This window comes from Dendropsophus ebraccatus, chromosome 5 (genome assembly GCF_027789765.1).
Source record: "Dendropsophus ebraccatus isolate aDenEbr1 chromosome 5, aDenEbr1.pat, whole genome shotgun sequence".
Classification (NCBI taxonomy): domain Eukaryota; kingdom Metazoa; phylum Chordata; class Amphibia; order Anura; family Hylidae; genus Dendropsophus; species Dendropsophus ebraccatus.
The window spans coordinates 57,664,759-57,684,501 of NC_091458.1; the positions used below are offsets into that span (position 1 = coordinate 57,664,759).

At 43.1% G+C, this 19,743-nt stretch overlaps 1 protein-coding gene and 1 long non-coding RNA gene across 2 annotated transcripts in view; one reads left to right on the plus strand and one right to left on the minus strand.

Moving 5' to 3' along the window:
• LOC138792626 (uncharacterized) overlaps positions 1–12,500 on the plus strand; it is a 59,501-nt gene extending 47,001 nt beyond the window's left edge. Inside the window, exon 4 of the long non-coding RNA XR_011363167.1 lies at positions 11,081–12,500. This is a non-coding gene — a long non-coding RNA (uncharacterized lncRNA). The remainder of the gene's footprint in view (positions 1–11,080) is intronic.
• Positions 1–19,743, minus strand: part of HDAC7 (histone deacetylase 7) — a 259,547-nt gene that overhangs the window by 135,077 nt on the left and 104,727 nt on the right. The window contains exon 2 of the mRNA XM_069970267.1: positions 18,402–18,467. The gene's annotated coding sequence lies outside the window, so the exon portion shown is untranslated. The remainder of the gene's footprint in view (positions 1–18,401; positions 18,468–19,743) is intronic.

Below are 19,743 nucleotides of genomic sequence, written 5' to 3' on the forward strand. Positions count from 1 at the left end.
ATACCCTGGCAAAAGAAATGTGGCTTTGTTGTCAGCTCCCCCTAGCATCCAGCAACAGGGCCAAAACCTCTGCTTTTGTAGTATGAAAAGAAGTCTCAGCACTTAAATGAAATCTGTAACGACTGGAGTAATGGATCCACTGAACCCCCGCTAGCAATGTCATAAGCTGTACCAGGGAATGGAGTCTAAGGGCCACTGGTTTTAACGAAAGCCCGCCGCAAGGTGGGATGGATTTGCTGCAGGAGGCAACCCCCAGGTCAATACCCCTGGTTTGGCTTGCTAGCGGTGGCAGGCAAGGTGTAGCTGGAGACACATAGGCAGGACAACAGGCAGATACACAGCAGGAAATTTCAGGCACGATTCGACTCGGACAGGGGCAGGAGTCACAGGCAGGAATCACGGGTAGGAACCATGGGCAGGAGAGCTGGGGCTGTAGTGCAAAGGCTCCAACAGGGGCTGGCAGGGGAGGGACAGGCATTTTTTAGGGGGTGCACCTCCTGCTCCTAGGAGTATGCCCCAGAAGGTGGGAACACGCGCTGGGGATGGAGGGAGTGAGCAGTAGCATAGAGGGTAAAGGCGATGCTGGGCCTCGCTGTGCGGGCCCCGGCGTGTGGGCTCCGGTATTCGCATTGTCAGAGGGGACAGAGGAGAAGGGATGGCGTTAACCCCAGTTAAATTTGTGATTTGCAAGAAGTTGGGGAAATGTTTTTGGAGTTTTATGCAACTATGGTGCAACAGTGAATAGGTGCTACACTTCCACTAACACTTTATTAGCTTGAATAGCATTGTACATTTAATGTACTGGAAATCAAAGAGCAAAACAAGTTTTGGGGACTTGAAGAAATGATCATAAAAGTATCTACGGTAGATTTACCTGCTTTATGGGCCATGACCGTTACTTCTCTTAAGTGAGAGGTCAATGAACTTATATTCTACGGCCTTTTTGATATAAATCATTTATTTTCAGTCATTATTTTTTAGGGGATCTGTGATATTGAATGCAATAATCCTGTGATTTTCTGTCCACTGAAAGCAACAGAAACTGGAAGGAGCTCATTGTCACTGTACAGATTGATACAAAATCCATACCTGTCTTTTTAAAAACTTTGTACATGTCATTAGTGTCGGACTGGGGTATCTGGGGCCCACCAGACAGGGTCGCTTCTGCCATGAGGCGGAATGAGTATTCCGCCTCAGGCGGCAGAATTTGCGCCCCTGCAGGGGGCGGCAGACAGCAGCTCTGCAGCCGCTCACCTGTCCTGCCGCAGCCAACCCGTCCCAATGCCAACGTTCATGGCTTTCCCCCGCCGCGCTCTCCCGCGCCGTCAGTCAGCAGCTGTCATCGCCCTCAAGCAAGTCGTGAGTGCCCGAGGTCGTTGGGGGCCGGGGGGGAGGGGGGGGCAGTTGCCAGGTACGATTTGTTGTACTTGGCTTGATACGGATGGGGGGGGGTTGCTAAGTAAGGGGGCGGCAGTGTGTCCACTTTCCGTCTCTATGACACCACAGCGAGTTCTAACAGCACTGTATCTTCAAAGGGTCCTTAAAGGGGTTATCCAGTGTGGGGGGACCAGGGAGGAGGTGGCTGAAATAAAAGACGTCCACTCACCTCCCCGGTTCCAGCGGCGGGTCACTCATTGTGGCGCACCGGTCCCCGGTTCCCGGCCGCTTCCTGGTGTCTGACGTCGCCTGAGACGCTACGTCTCAGGGCCGCTCAGCCACTCAGTGAAGGAGGCCGAATCCGTTTGAAGTCCGCTCGGATCCCGCCTCCTTCACTCAGTGGCTGAGCGGCCTTGAGACGTAGCTTCTCGGGCGGCGTCAGACACCAGGAAGCGGCCGGAAACCGGGGACCAGAGCGCCGTGATGAGTGACCCGCCGCTGGAACAGGGGAGGTGAGTGGACGTCTTTTATTTCAGCCACCTCCTCCCCGGTCCCCCCCAGAAAGGGCCCCCATGCTGGAACACCCCTTTAAGGACTGAAGGAAGGGGGATGCATGTCAGTAGGTCATCAATCCAAATGACTGACACTCATGTAAACAACCGGAAGGAGAAAAGTCTGACAGCATCCAGGAATGAACTCCAAGTTTCTTTTATTGCATATCCAGATACATTGCAAAGCATGCAACGTTTCAACCTTTTCTGATCTTTGTCGAGCATGCTTTTCTCCTTTCATATGTCTCTATGACGCGTCAAAAGTTTTTACAAATGACAGGTACACGTTAAGGTCAAAGGTGACATTAAGGCTATGTTCACACACTGTAAAATAAAGGTAAAATGGGGCTGTAATGTTGAGGTTAAAATACAGCTGTATTTTAAAAATAATACACTCTATTGAAGTCAATAGCAAATTAGCTAGCAGTGCATACACCATATAGAATAAATACAGTCATATTTAGTTTTTATTCTACTGTGTGTGTGAACCTAGCCTAATAGATAATTGATGACTAAAGGCCCTATTCCATGGGCCGACTGTGAGGTACTGATAGCGCTCGTTTGCTCCTTGTTCCTCGCTCGCTGTCACCGCTATTATATGCGTCGGCAGCGAGCGGGTGAGTGCGGGAGGGGCTGGTGGGAGCTGCGGGGGGCTGCTATCACAGTCGTTTGTTTTTCAACATGTTTGAAACACAAACTACTGCAACGATTAGCCCACATGAACGATGTCGGTTGATCGTTACCTTCTATTCCACAGGACAATTATTGGCAGTAACGGCCAATATCGGCCGAGTACGGCCAATAATCGTTCTGTGGAATAGGGCCTTAAAACTAACAAAAGACTGGGGAAAAATTACAGTGAGGATAGAACCGCGACAAATGTCAGTTACAAGGCACACAGGTCTCTGCGGCTCTTCACTATGGAGTGCTAGGCATGTACCAATGTATGATACTCCACATTGTGCCATGTTACAGTTATTCTGGCCTAGATTTGAGGCTAGGTTCACACTACATATATTTCAGTCAGTATTGTGGTCCTCATATTACAACCAAAACCAGTAGTGGATTAAAAGCACAGAAAGGCTCTGTTCACACAATGTTGAAATTGAGTGGATGGCCGCCATATAACGGTAAATAACTGCCATTATTTCAATACAACAGCCGTTGTTTTAAAATAACAGCAAATATTTGCCATTAAATGGCGGCTATCCACTCAATTTCAACATTGTCTGAACAGAGCCTTTCTGTGTTTTTAATCCACTCCACTCCTCGTTTTGGTTGCAATATGAGGACCACAATACTGACTAAAATATACGTAGTGTGAACATAGCCTAAAGCTGGATACCTAAAGCTTGCAGCATTTACTACAATACTATAACATAGCTATACTTCATCTGTATACAATCTGCATGATTGTATCTGAGAAATCGTGTCCTATATCGGGCTGCATAAATAATATTACCGGAGTTGTGTGTCTTATAATCTTTTGATGTAGCTATGATTTAACATGTATAATAAGGCACATACATAGCAGAGAGCAGGGTCACTTGTGCAGTTTATAGTCTTTTGTTGGCTAATATTGCCATGTCTAATGATATTGGTAATAATGCACAGCCTTACAAAACCTTAGGCCCTAAGGGGTTGTAAGGCTTAGGGTATAGAGTAGGACGGGCAGGAACTTCACCCCCATACACACACACTCTGTAATTTGCATCCATGGTAGCTTTACTGATATCCACTACAGAGAATGACCAAATACCCTATAGTATATTTTCCATTAAGAATGAAAAAAAATAATTTCTGATCCAATGGACATAGTATATAACGTACAATGCTTCAGTATATTAAACCTAAAACACATACTATGAACATAATATGTTTGTTAAAGGTTATCTCTGCTATATTTTGTCTCTACACATTATATGAGATTGTTTAAACTTTATGGCTGAGCCTATGAAAAGTTCTTCTACATGAGAGAGACACAAATCACAAGGTCAGCACACTTACCCCTATGTCATTACATAGAGCTGACATCAGCAGGATATAATAATGTAGACAGAAATGTATTACCAATACACATTACGGGCACATTAAATTGCCTATAAAAGATTTTTCCTCAAATGGGAACTGATTCTATAACTAATAAGATGAAAAGGGAAAGTTGTTAATTATTCCTATTTGTGGGTGAAAATACATGTACATAATGATACATTGAAGCCAAAATTCATTAAGTTTTTGTGCTGCTTTTTGTACGATCATTTTTGTTCATGTAAGCAGAGCCTAGGGGGCGCCACTGCCTTCCTTGCTCAAAAGAGTGCAATTGTTGGCTCACTGAGACCAGGAGTCCAAGACACTTGCCCTAGATGCCTGGGCTAGTTAGTGATATTTTTAAATGCAAATAGTTCCTTAGGGTATGTTCACACCGAGTAAAAGTGGTGGAATTCCACAACATGTCAATTCTTTGAGCGTAGAGTCGCAGAGAGCGGAGGCTGGTGCAGCATCCCATTGACATACTGAGGCAGGCGGATTCTGCAGCCGTGGCTCTGCCGTAAAATTCTGCCGCTACCCTTAGGATGCATTTGCAGCTGAAAGCTTCCCCTGTTCTATGTATGATCCATACACTGTAGGGCCAGAATCTCTGCGCCCTGCCCCTGGCTTATGTGCATGTACGATGATGATGTCATCATGCATGTGCCTCCAGTCAGCAAAGTTGGAGAGTGCATGACTTGCCAGTAAGGGAGCGCAGGGTGGGTAAGTATAAAGTATTTTAGTTGTATCTTCTGGGCGCAACTATAATGGGGGCAACTATCCATCTAGTAAGTGCATTTACTCATTGTAGGCACCTATTTAGATACTGGGGGGGGCATTGTCAACCTACTGGGGAAACTATCTACTGGAAGAACTTATGGGTGGGACAACTATCACTTCTTTTCTGTACAGTAGAGGTAACTACTTACTGGGAAGCACCTGGCTACCTAATGGGAGGGGGGGGGGGGGTAAATACTCTCTCGGGGCACTTAACTACCTTCTGGGGGGCACCTGACACCTGCAAATTAACTGGGGGTACCTGCCTCCTGGGAAGTAATTTACCAAGGTGGGCATTATTACCATTTGAGGCACTATGGGTGAGGAAAGGTCAAGGATAATGCTTGAATAGTGAGGAGACTAATATGTTTGTCTGTCAAATTCTGTGTATATAAGTTGTGGATGACCTATGTCATCATTGCGGTCATGGCTGGATGGAATACCATGTTTACCCAAAAATAAGACAGCACCTTATATTATTTTTTCCTCCTAAAGAGGGGTGTCTTATTTCTTTTCCTGGCCTCCCCCATTGTCTCTTCCACCCCCGGCCTCCCCCCTCTTCTCTCTCTCCCCTCCTGGCCTTTCCTCTCGTCTCTCTCTCTCCCCTCGTCTATCTCTCTCTCCCATTGTCACTTTCTCCCCCCGGCCTCCCCCATTGGCTCTCTCTCTCTTCCTCGGCCTACCCCAGCCTCCCCCAGCATACTTCCAAGGCCCCAGGACGTGGTGCAGTGAGACCGTGGGACATCGGGATGTGCGGCAGGACGTTGGTACGTTGGGATGCGCGGCAGGATGTGCGGCGGTGCAACAGGATGTTGAGCGGCATGTCGGTGCAGTGAAGCATCGAGATTTGCGTTGGTGCGGCAGGACGTTAGGACGTGCATATACACGTGGGGGCCATGAAACAATGTGTCTGATCCACAAGGGGATTGGGGGGAGTCGACTGGGTCAGGTAGGTGGTTAGCCTCCTTAATTTTAGGGGGGCCTTAGTTTGGGGGGTGCCTTATTTTCGGGGGGGGGGGATGCTTTATTTTAGGCTAGTTAGTAGGATAGTGGGGGTTTCTTATTTTAGGGGGATGTCCTATTTTGGGGGAAACACGGTATAAAACTAATATAATCACTGTATTTGTAGTTTTTGTATAGAGTGTTCTCCTTAGCAAGAGTATTGTTGTATTATTAAGTCACTGTAGGTTGATAATGGTAGTGGTCATGGTGTGGCAGTATTATTTATCCCTGGTATACTGGTATTATTGCTATTGTTACCTCAGTATACTCATTTATTCAGTAAGGTGATAATATCTGTGCCTTGTACACTGGTGTTATTTAATAGCAGCAGGACTTTTACTTAGAGGCATTCAATATAGATATGTGTGTAAGTTTTGGGTTTGGGCAGGGGTTGGCACCAATCTGCCAAGCCCTGCATGTAAAGACAATGAACAGTGCCAGTGTAACTTAGCAAAAAAAGAGGGGGAAGACAATAGTGTATGTAACACTATGAACCAGCACACCAAGACAATGTAAGTATCCTTTATTAATCAAAATGCATATAAACATACAAAAAACACTGTCCCATCCCATAAACCCAATTTAAACCTCCCAACTATGGGGCCTGTCCCTATCAAATATGGCGATAAAGGGGGATATTTATTACGAGGGTAACATGCCTTTTTATGGTGCAGATGGACTGATGCGCTTACATATATTCACGAATGCTGGTTTTGCAAATATTTTATTCAAAGGTCCCTCTGCGCCACTTGCGCCAAAGGGGCGGGGAGGGGGCAGAACGGGGGATGTGGTTGCATGCAGATGTGCGTGTGACACATTTAACATTTCCGCTGCGCATGGGATTTATGTAGAAGCATTGCCCTTCTACAAAAAAACTCACAGCCTCTGCACTGCGGGGACATTTTTAAGCCGAACTAAATAAATGTCCCCCAAAGTGCTGATGCTATAAAGTATACAAGAAGTGTAAAGTTCCAAGTGCCGATGCTGTACAGAGTTAAAAGAAAAGTCCAGTGAAATTCAAAAACAGCAGGCAGGGGGGTGCGGGAACTTAATAAACAATGTGTACTTACTAGTCCCCATACCTTCGTAGCACTGCTGACCGACTGTAATTTTTGGATAGAAGCCACACATGTCACGTACCCATCTCTTCCAGCTGCAACGTCATGGGTCATCTTTTCCAGCTGCAAGAGTCACTGACTGGCTAAATGGGCAATCACTCATCTGGGTATATGTGGCTACAGCTGGAGAGGCTACAGGAGGCTGGCGGCTGGCAGCTGAATCTGGAAGCAGCACTACGACGCACTAGGATAGGTGAGTAAACTTATTATGTTTCTGCACCCCCTTTCCAATCTGCGTTATTTTTTTTATTTCACAGGACTTCTACTTTAACAAATCCCAAAGTACAATAATAAAAAACTGTGAAAACAAAGAAAAAGGACAAGGCAAAAATATCACCTGATTAGTATATGGGGGTGGTAAAGTTCTTCTGTTATGTTGGAACTGCACCCAGATTTACATTTTTGGGCTGTGCATATTTTACGGTTTACCTCCACCAACCACCTGCTTGCATGAAAGTTTTGCATAAGTTGTCAATCATATAAAAGAAATCTTTATACATAACAATGGTTATGCTTTACAACATCTCAAAATAAAATGATCCACTATGAATTCTTGGTATTTACTACCTTAATGACTGAGCTTACTGTATATACTGTATACACACAGACACACACACAGAAATGTCACCAGTTTCAACAAACTTTGAACAATTCAATAGTAAAAGCAAATGTGAGAAACATATCAGAGAAAATAGCTTTTTTCTTCTCCTATCAAGCAGATAAACTTCAAAGAGACTCCTGTGAGTATTAGATCTGTTATATATTAGGGTATGTCTAGTCTGTTGATATGTCTGGTGTGTCTATATTAGGGTATGTCTAGGTATGTCTGTGTGTGTGCAATGTATGGATATGTGCACACTGAAGAATTGGCAAAGAATTTGAAGTGGAATATATACATATATTTTTTAATTTTTTTTTTTAATATGACATAACCCCCCCAAAAATTACAAAACTGTGTTTTTTTTTTTCTTAATTTCACCCCATACTTTATATTTTATATGGCCGGGTCATTTGGGCCATTTTGGGCTGCGTCATGGAGGGGTTAAAGAGGTTATTCAGAGGGCAGAAAGATCCATCCTGTTCTGCTGTCAGGTGCATGTTGCGAGCATTGTGTGCCCAATATTACCGATAGAGTAGCGATATCGAGCGGCTGTTAGACACAGTATGAAGGCATGTTTTTTCCTGCACGCTATGCTTGCAACACGCACCTGCGTAAGGCCATAAGCCATAAGGCCCTATTCCACGGAATGATTATCGGCCATATTCGGCCGATATCGGCCGTTACGGGCGATAATCGTCTCATGGAATTGACAGCAATGATCAGCCAACATCGTTCATGTCAGCTGATCGTTGCGTCGTTTGTCTTTCAAACATGTTGAAAAACAAACAACTGATACAGGAACGATCTGCTGCCGTTGCTCCGTGGAATAGGATCGTCGGCAGCAGATGCTGTTGTATCCTATGGGCTGCCCGGACAATCAGCGATTCCCCTGGGCAGCCCCCCGCAGCTTCCCCCAGCCCTCCTTGGACTCACCCTCCAGAGCGGGGAACGAGGAGTAAATGAGCGTTAATAGCGCTCGTTTGCTCCTGTCAGTCGGCCCGTGAAATAGGGCCTATACTTTCAAGATGACCAGAGGAAAACCCCTAGATAACCACTTAAAGGCCCTATTCCATGGAACGATTATCGGCCCATGGAATAGAAGGCAACGATCAGCCGACGTTGTTCATGACGTCTGATTGTTGCAGTCGTTTGTTTTTCAACATGTTGCAAAGCAAACGACTGATACATTAGCATTAGCCCAAAATCTAATCCACTTAATATACATGGTGGAAATAGCTTCTCAGAAAAGGATAAATGAATCAAAGCTAAAAAACCCACTTGTTTCCTTTCCATTGATCAGGCTTATATTTACATTACATGCATTTTATTAGTGAAAACGCATTAAAAAATCATTTACAACAGGATTTCCTCTCTAGTAAAATATCTCATATACCTAGAATGCTCTGTAAAGCATTTGGAAGAAATTTTCTAACCAACTCCAATCAGTTCTCTGCTTCCCCTGATTCCTCTAGAATCAAAAGAAATTACTCAGGCTATGTTCACACAACGTATGAGACCGGCCGTTCCGTGACCCCGGCCGGGTCACGGAACGGCCGGTCTCTGGCCGGATCACCTCGGCCGGCATCAGCGCGCACCCGCATCAGAGCTTCCCATAGCCCACAGTGAAGCAAGCGGCCGGAGCCGATTGCTTCACTGTGTGAACTGACAGGTCTTTCTGCGGCCGAAATTCACAGAATTCCGGCTGCAGAAAACTGACCTGTCAGTTTTTTTCAGTAGCGTATGGGATCCCGGCTGGAGCGTATGCATGCTCCGGCCGGGATCCCATTGCAAATAAGGCATTATCCACACCGCAAAACTACGGCTGTAGTTCTGCGGCGAGAACTACAGCCGTAGTTTTACGTTGTGTGAACATAGCCTTAATATGGACAACTGCATGCAAAGTGGTGATGTTGTAAAGAAAAATAAGGCTAGTAAGAAAAAGTTAATCCCTTGCCTCTATAACTGGGCAGACCATTGGCTTTCTGGCGAGAATGATTGTATTGCAAAGCAGAGTCCTAGGTTTAAATTTGAAGGGGTCGTGAAGGCAAAATAAAAATACATAGGGACACTGCTTCAGTCACTATATGCCTGACTGGCTAATGTTTGTGAAGCTGTGATGTCCCAGGAAAATGGAGGTACAGGAGATTGTCAGGGGACCCAAGCGGTGGTGCTGTCCAGGTACCGGAGCGGTAAGTATACAGTAACTTACTAATTATGTTCCCACCACCACCTGACCTCCTTGTTTTTATTTTGCCCAGGCACCCTCTTAAAGGTGTTATCTTAAAGGGGTAGTGCGGAGCTCAGCAATTATTTACAGAATAACACACATTACAAAGTTTTACAACTTTGTAATGTATGTTATGTCTGTGAATCGCCCCCTTCCCGTGTCCCCCCACCCCTCCACGTGTACCCGGAAGTGTGCTGCGCTATACATACCTGATCCGTGTCAACCGACCCCGTCAGCCATCTTCTTCAAAGACATTATCTTCGGGAGGCCGGCCGACCCGCTCCTGCCGGCCCCCCTCTGCCGCGTCATAACTGTGCTCAGCCGCGATTGGCTAAGAACAGTTATGCTCAATCGCGGCTGAGCAGCTGATGACGCTGCAGATTGCATCGACAGAAGACGGGGGTCGACACGCGTCAGGTATGTATATCTCACCACACTTCCGGGTACACGTGCGGGGGTGGGGGGACACGGGAAGGGGGCGATTCACAGACATAACATACATTACAAAGTTGTATAACTTTGTAATGTGTGTTATTCTGTGAATAATTGCTGAGCGCCGCACTACCCCTTTAAGAGCAGAAAAGGTCTTGTCCTTCTCTCGTCTACAGAGCAGCAAAGACGCTCCAAGGGAGGAAGTAGAGCGCCGGAGAGCACAAGAGGTAGAACCTTTTCTGCTCTCTAGATAACCCTTTTAACCAGGGGCAATGTTTGTCTCTAGGGTTTGTGTTGGTTTCCTCCCACACTCCAATAACATAATGATGGTTGGTTTTCTCTAAAACTGAACCTGAATCTTAGAATTTGAGAATATAAAGAAGTCATATGGAATCAAATCATGCAAAAGACATATTACCCAAAAGTCTAATAGGAATGGAGGTTCCAGTAGAGTCCTGCCCTTCATTAATGGGTAGCCTAAAATTAGAGGGGGTGATTTATCATTGTGTTCACCAGACAGAAACTGCAAAATTCACAAAATCTACACTCGCTGCAAGCTGACATAGATTTTCTTGAGGGCTCATGGGTGGCCTCAGGTCTTCCTGGATTTATGTGGAGGTGTGCTCCTCTCCATAAAGCCAGCATGCCTGTGTGCTGACAGGGGATAACTTAAGGCAGGAGCATGAGGGACCCATCATAATAACCCTCCGCTATAACTTAAAAAAAAATGGAAGTTTGAAACTTTACTTAAAATGGAAGGAAGTGGAGAAATATGACTTTAAAGAGATGACCAACCAAAGAGTCTAAAAACATTAGGTAACTAGCAGACTGTTGTGATCAGTATTAATACACAGCGGCCTAACACTACTTATATGAACGCATAGGCACTGCTCATGTCTCAAAGATCAACTTGGCACCTTCCCTTTAATTTTAAATGTGCAAACAGCTTTTAATCTTTTCCTTGCAGAGCTTGATATGCCTAATCCTCGGGATGGAAAATGCTGTTCTAAGCAGAACACTTCACACAGGTTGCAAATGATAACACAATCTGGATCATCAACATTCATCATCCATACAATTGAAGTGTAGCGGCAACACAACACTCTCACGCTCTTCTGTTCTACATGAATGAGGCAGAGATTCACCTCCACAAGGTGTCATTTATCCCACTAAGCAGAAAACTGTAAACTATATTGTCAATCCGTATGTGCAATACATGGCTAAGATCAAGTCTGAGATCTGTGCATTAAAAGGATGGTCTGACCTTGACAACCCTCCTATTAGATTGTACGTCTATCCTCCAGCTGCTACTTGGAGGAGGCCTGTTAGTGATATATACCTATGATGCTCATAAATAGTCACTGTCATTTCAAATAACTTCTCTACATTTGATAACATATTGATGATTCCTGACATTTCTGTAAATCGCTTCATTTACCAAATATGACTCATTTCCCTAGACAAACAGCTCTAATTTCTTGGTCACTTATTGTCTCCCTTCCCTGCAATCTGCAGTTTACTGCCTGTTGTGAGGGAGAAATGTCTCTTATAACATTCACAACAAGACAGACAGTAGGGGCAAAATGTAGTCTCTACAATGTGCAGGAGATGTAGAGAGAAACCGTGTATCTGCAAGCTGTGCCCATTCTCTAGAGGATTCACACTGTCCCTGAATGTTAAATGCCTCTAAGCAAAGGCTTCTCACCAGCAGCGGTTTTGGTGTTTAATGTAACCTCTTCCTTGCTGTGCTGTTGTTGTATTTACAATGTGCTGCCCCCTGTATCTACCCCCTTCCCTCATATTTAGCCAGCATACTTGTCTTCAGCATAGGTGCAGTGCTTCGTGTAACCTCTTCATTGATGTCCTGATGTAGAGTATGTACACCATGCTGCCTCCTGTATCTAACCTCCCTCTCTGCTTCATTTTAATCTGCTCACTTGTCTTCAGCAGAAATTCAATGCTTACTGGAACCCCTTTTCTTGCTGTGCTATGCTGCTGCTGTCTCATTCACTTCTGCTTACAAGGAACCTTTCAAAGACACTGGACCATTGATCCCTTCTCCCCTCCAAATGTCATCAAGAGTATTGCAATGTAAAAATCAATAAAAACGCTCATGCTAATTCCATCCTTATCCTGAGGCATTGGGATAAAATTAGTAAGGTGACCATGTCGACACCAGGAACTTCTCTATCTAGTTGATCAAAACCAAATGACTATTTCAGTTATTCTAGTCTGGGAATACAGGAAGTGGATTATTCCTTTCGATAAAGTGATGTTAGTAGTAATGATTAATGCATTGATATGTAGCAGCTGGGTTTAATAAGCAATCCGTTGCCTAATATGTAAGTTCGCTGCCAGAATAAAATCATGGAATCATTTGGATAAGAGACATTTTGCCGTGTTCATTGTCACTTCCCAATGTTATCGGCAATGATAAATAGAAACAGGGACAATTATATTCATCTGCTTGTTCATAAGTAACATATCAACTTTTCTACAGTTTGTTTTATTGTTACATTGTTGCCAACATTTTAGGGCCAGAGTAATAAAAGTTAAAACAATGGCATATGAATTGGTGATAGAAATAGAATTTTTAGTTGATTAATAATGTTGCGAGCAGCTGTATCTACAGACACAAACACCTGTATGGACTTGAATAAAGAGTTAGGATGGATAAGTCCCAGAAAATCAGAATGACTAGAGTAATTATTGGTAATTGAAATGGCGCATATCTGGAAGTGCTGGTGTCCTGGGTAGTGTTAAGTGGACCTGTAAACTGTTTGGCCATAGGCTACATCCATGTTTTTCTGGAAGCCTTAGGGCTGCATCCAACTTCTGCAGCCACGTGGAACCAAATGCTGAGCGTTCGGGTTCAGAAAATGTTGCCGAACCCCTGAACAGTTTGTCAGGTCCACTCAACACTAGTCCTGGGTTAAATGAGGGTAGAGATTAGCTAATGATTGCCCCTGTGTCTGCGTCCTTGTGCCAATGTCAGGAAATTTCCAATGATACAAATGATACCTGGATGCCATTATCTACATATGTTTTTCAAATGCATTTTTCATTAAAAAAATGTTTTCTCCCATCAATGTCATTGTAAGAAAACACATTTGACTGCTGCTTGGCTCAACAACTATATGAATAATTGATGCATGAATTGGATTTACAAATATCCAAATTTACAGTAATATTTTCCATACTTTGGAGTTGTGGAGGTACACTAAGGGCCAGTTCACGCAGAGTAAAACTGGTGCCATGTCAATTAGTCAGAGCGGAGAGGCACGGAGAGAGGAGGTGCGCGAGCCCTCCCATAGACTGCCTGTACTACACAGAGGCTGGTGGGATTCTGCAGCGGAGAGTTCCACCGTGGAATTCCACCAGTTGGGAACTGGCCCTAAGATTGGGTTCAGTCTAGCCTTATACAGAACAATTTCCGCCCCCAGTTCTGAACCAACCATAGATCTGATGATAGATCTGACCCAAACTTACAGCTGTCAGTTCGAGCCATCAGACCCACTTTTGGCCATAATACAGAATGAATAATGGGATAATATGAAGTCATCTAAAAGTGATCCACTAATATGGCAAGCAATTTAATGATTCATCCTGCAATGAGCAATCTCACCAACCAGCACCCATCTATATAGTAAGTAAAATGACAAATGCAGTAACCAAATATATTTATTGTCACTTGCTGAGCACTTTCCTTCTGGTTATCCCATGGTAAAGGGTCTAGCCGCTATATGTGTATTTCATCAGTTTTATGCAAATCTTGAACCGTAACACAACCACACATCTCGTGCTGCTAAGAACGTTTACCATAGATGTTTTTACAAAGTACTTTCCTCTCTTCTTGGAAAATATTGCTTACATCCTGTACTATGCCCACATGCAGCACAAAATCCATGCGGCATCTGCCATAGCCTAAAGGGCTTTGTGCCCACACTGTACCCAAGGTAAGTTTAATTAATTTTTATACTTAGTGCAGTGTCTATACACAGTCGTACGAGTCGTTCACGGAGCAACTTAAGAATTGTGACCTTTTAGTATTAATAATGAAAAATTTTTAAGCAACAAATCATTTGCAAATGAGGTTTAGACCATGTTAAACGTGCTTGGACATAATGGGCACCATTACTAAGAGTCATATAGCAAGGGATGCCAACATGCCCAGTTAACCTAATCATGGCATCATGGCCTGTGTGTTCCTGGCACATGTTGGCATCTTGTTTGGTGAATTTTGCAGCTACGTTTTCTATACCTGGTGATACCTCTCTACAAAGGGGGAAAAAAGTATGTAGCAGCCCTAAATGCTTTGATTGAGTGTTATGTAACCTTAAAATACAGTTTTTATCTATACTATATGCAGCATAGATAAAGCGTTCAAAATACACAAATAAATATACTATAATGGACATATATAATACGTACCGTGCTATCTCTCTGGGTAACAAAAGAGACAAGTAACGCTGAGCTGCCGATGCCGCGCTGTCCAAATTCCCACTGACAAAATAGCTCATAGAAATAATACTTCTCACAATGAAATGTATCACAGAGGAAGGTTCACAGCTAGACTGCTAAGATAACACTAGGGCTAGTGATAAAATAAACATGTCTTGCTTTACCTTTGCTGAGTCTGTGCTCCGCTTTGTCTCAGGTCAGATATACACCGTCTTGGTTAGCTCTCACTGTATGTCTGTATATCTGTAAACTGGATCAATCCAACCTATGTCTTGATGCTTTGTGTGAGTATATCAGTTTGTGGTTTGGCAAACACGTCTATAACCTGAAGGTACCTTTTTTTTCTCTACATATAAGATTTTTTTTTCTTTTTTGGTTTTCTTTCTCAGTATAATTTCCGTGATGGTTTCGAAATTAGTTCACATGACCTAATGTCTTTAAGCCTCCATTGCTTGAAAGTAGGAATACCAACATATGGTCACGTAAAAAGTGGTTAAAACTTAATATTTTGGTCAGGTGCTTTTAGCTGACCAAAATGAATCCCCCTGACCTCAGCTTGAAGGGAATTTCCACTTTTAAAATCACCAAGACTGGTATCACCAATCACATACACTGGAGTTGGGACCCTCACATACACCTCGAATGTTATCGCTTTGGCTCTCGTAGCAGAATCACAATCACTGTTTCTTACAGATCTATTGATTTCAATATCATGTGTTTTATGTATGTAAATTAAGTATTTATTGTAAGTCCTTAGTCAGACATGATCAGATGCTATGGGTTTAGACCAGATTGATAACATAGAAAATGTACCTAGTCTGTGAACACACATGTCTGTGTCATCTAAGGGCATGTTCACATAAAACATTTTTCCATTGGAGTAATATGATGTAGAATCTACAATGTTAGTTTGAAGATTTTATGCCAAAAATATGAAAGATGATTATTATATGGTTTCCATGAAGAATCTGAATAGACACTGTAAAGGGGAGGGGAACAGTGCAGCCCTATGCTGAACCCACTTTACTGGCCCCCCTAGCTGGCACACCCCAACTGGGCCATGGTCCCTACACAAAGTGCACAAAGCTTACACTACACCGGGATAATCGAATAGACTGGGTCACAACTTGACCTATATGCCAAAACAAAATCATTGCCCGGAGAAGTAAGCTTTAGGTAAGAAGCAGAAGATAGGATGAGAATAAAACAGAACCAGAATCAGTACAAGCAGGGTCAAGTCAAGAAGGGGCATCATTGTCCAAATTGACAGGGAGAAGCAGGGGTCAGGAGTCTAGGCAGAAAGTCCATATCTCAGCAGTAAGGTACAAGAACACTACTGAGACAAGGTATACCAATCACAGACCCCTGAGTAAATAGATAACTGGGAGAAAGTATGGGACACTCGCTCAGAAACTGTATCAATAAGAGACAAAAATCTGTGCCGTATGAACTATATAGTATATGGTAAACACAGTATATGGTAAATACAAGCCTGGCTAAACGGTAAAAGTGCCTACTGTCTTCTTATTATTCCAACTTGTCATAGCCTGAGAAATATGTTGCAAAGGTTAAATGTGACATGAATTGAATATACACTAAACAGTCATTTTATTTGAGATAGGTGTTGGACCATCTTTGGCAATGAGGACCTCAGCAGTACATTTTGGCATAAATTCCACAAGATATTGCAGACAGCTTTGCTTCTTTTAGTTACTGCACATTAGATGGAGTTACTAATGTGTTCTAATCTGCCTGTTCTACTTTGTCCCAAAAGTGCTCTATAGGACTAAAGAGATTATACAGCGCTACAAAAACATGGCCACTTTCTTCCAGAGACAGCCCCACTCTTGTCTCCAGCTTGCGCAGAGTTTTGCTGCTCAGTTCCATTGAAGTGAATGATGCCTAATTGCAAACTGCACCTGAACTGGAGACAAGAGTCGTGTTGTCTCTGTAAGAAAGTGGCCTGGATTTGGATTTGTAGCACTGGATAACCCCTTTAAGATCTGAGGACTGTGAGTACTAAGAAACAAGGTACTCTTACTATCATGATCCTGGAATGAATCCATGACTTTACAACCCATAGGGCTAATCCTGCTGAAAGCGTCCTTCTGCCATAGGGTAAACAGCTACTACTAAGGCTAGGTTCACACTGCGTTTTCAGCATCCGTTTGACGCATCCGTTTTTTGCAAAAAACGCATGAAAAACGGATTGCAAAAAACGGATTCATTTGTGTGCATCCGTTGTTTCATTGACTTCCATTATAAAAAAAAACGGATCCGTTTTTTTTGGCGGACCAAAACGGACCAAAAAACGTTGCTGACCCTATTTTTGTGGACGTTAAAAAAAACGGATCCGTTAAACGGATGCTGAAAACGCAGTGTGAACCTAGCCTAAGGGATAAAGTTGGTCATCCAAAATGCCAAAATAACATTCCCCATGCCATTACATCACCTCCACCAGCCTGAACAGAGACATCCCACAGGAAGGGCATATTGGGTCATGTTGCTTGAGTCTAAGAGCTTTATTACACCGGGCAATTATGCAAAAAAATCATTATAGTGTTCGGATTTATGCGATAATTTTTCCGTGTATATCCAGGCAACGTGTGAAAAATCGTTGGTTTGTTGTTGATTGCATCTTTTGAGTTTACCATAAAATCATTGTTAAAGGTTCACTATTCGTTCGCTAATCGTTCGGTGTATGTAGACATAGTTTATTCACTTGCTGGGATCAGAAGAATTAAACTATTGTAGTAATGATCATAATTACGATCGTAACTAACGACTATTGTTCTCTTTGTTATGGTGAACGATTTTGGCCAAAACGGAAAATCGATTTGTCTAATAGGACCCTAATTCTGACTCTCCCATTAAATGGTATAACAGAAATTCAGATACAGCTGATCAGGCAATGCCACTGCTCAATGATTTATTTTTTTGCCATTTTGCCCACTGTCTTGCTTTCTGTTTCCCAAAGACAGCAATGGCTGTTATAGCCCATCCTTGGGAAGAAAAGACAAGCTATGTGTTAGGACACATTTCTCGGAGCACCGGCATTGTATTCAGCTGTAGTTTACTTGACTGTACACCTCCTGTTCATCAGAGTGATCCTTGACATCCTTCTCTGACCCCTTTTATCCATGAGTTGTTTACATCCACAGGATCCCCATTTGCTGGATGTTTTCCTCAGTCACACCATTCTTGGTATACTCCAGAGGCCATTGGCTCCAGCCAGTCTAGCAGCAATGACCAGGCCTTGTTCAGAGTCACTTAGATTGCTTAATTTTCCCTTTCTAATATTAATACATACTGATCCACAGAAACCTCCTCACTTGTTTTTATGCTGCACCCTGCTAACTCAAAGGTAGAAACATGTTTGATGCATATTTTGCCACACCTTTAGCAGTCCAGCACCACGAGTGCACAATTCACTGACTTGTGATGTTGGCAAAGCCCCCGCGGTGGACCAAAATAGTGGTCGCGCTACACTTTGCAAAATAAATCTTCATTACATTTATTCCTTTTGTATAAGGATTATACTGCATAGGATAGGAGCCTATCCTATGTAATTACCTCCTGGTTTTGCCCGGTTTTCACCTTGCATCAACAAAAGCGTGCTTAGCATCACCCTCAGCGACCAGTGTGCTATAGGGAGATATCAGCAGGTAAGATGCTTCTAACCTGCTGATAGTTTCCCTTTAGTTGAGGTTCCAATATTTAATATTAAGCCTATGACAAGGGGTCTTAACCAGACAACACCCCCACTATGAAATATATTATCATCATTTAAAAAAATAGGTATTTAGTAAGAAATGCAACATACATACCGTAACATGAAAGTCTTATTCTATTGACTTCAATCTTCGCACTGTATGTTCCTTTTCAATGTAGATCTAAAAACAAAAATGACATTGCTTTATTAATCCGTAAAGGGGTATTCTGGCCAGGACCCTGTTTTTGGTAATACCCGGGGAGGGAATGGGTGAAAAAAATAACATACACTTACCTCCCTGGCCCTGGTTTACTGCATTATCGGCCAGAGGAACCTTATTCAAAACATGAATTAACCATTGATTTCCATCCACACTACAGCCAGTATGACAGCCATACAGTGTGTGAACTGTCAATTATACTGTTTGGAAACAAGGGCCAGAAACAATTGACAGGTCAATTATTTCCATGGCCGTATTAAACAATAGCCGTTGCTTAATATAGCTTGTGAACAACGGCCGTTGTTTCAATTGGTTTCAATGGGACACATTTTTTATGACCAGAAAAGCAGTTGCTTAAAAAATACATAGTGTAAACATAGCCATATACTGTATTAATACTGTTTATTAATACCTAAACCAAGACAGAATGGCTTGTTGGCACCCCCTGGCCTTTTTCACTTGGAAAACATGCCCTGGTTGCTTGCTTCCAGCTAGATATGAGCGGATTTACAGTAATAACAAAGCGCAGTACTTCATTCTCTCTGCAATCCGCTCAGCACCCTGCTGCCTTCTAACTGACTGCCACTCTGTCTGGCTCCTCTCCCGGTGCTAGGAAAAGATGGATCCAGCCCTGGGAAAGTGGGAGACGTTTCCCAGGACTGGATCCAGCTTTCCCTGAGCCCGGGAAGGTGCGGCACGGAGCGGCACTAAGTTAAAAGGCAGCAGGGTGCTTAGTGGATTGCAGAGATAACAAAGCGCTTTCCTTTGTTATTACTGTAAATTTGCTCATCTCTACTTCTAGCTATGTTTCTATGTAAAAGTACCTCCAGTTATGACAGTGACTGGTCATAAAGTTTTGACTCAAAGTTCAAAGTTTCAGCCTAAAGGTTTGTGTAGCATTCCGCATCATAGAACTATGTCTCACAACTCGGTGTTTTTGCGGACTCCTAATACACCATCCTCTTGTCCTATATCATTTCTACAATCTTTTCTTAGTAGATCACTTTTTACATGTGACAGCACACACAATGGCTGTGTGACCGCTGTGTCAAATACATTTTATAAATTAATTGCACGCCAACTCTTAGTCTTTTAGAAGGTTCCCTTTACTCTGGATCTTGGTAAACCACATGATATGGTATATTAGAATTTTTCAAAATAATTTGTCACGGTTTCTCAAAAAGACCGATGCCTAAAATGAGAATGTTACGGCTTTGGAAATACATATGTACATGGT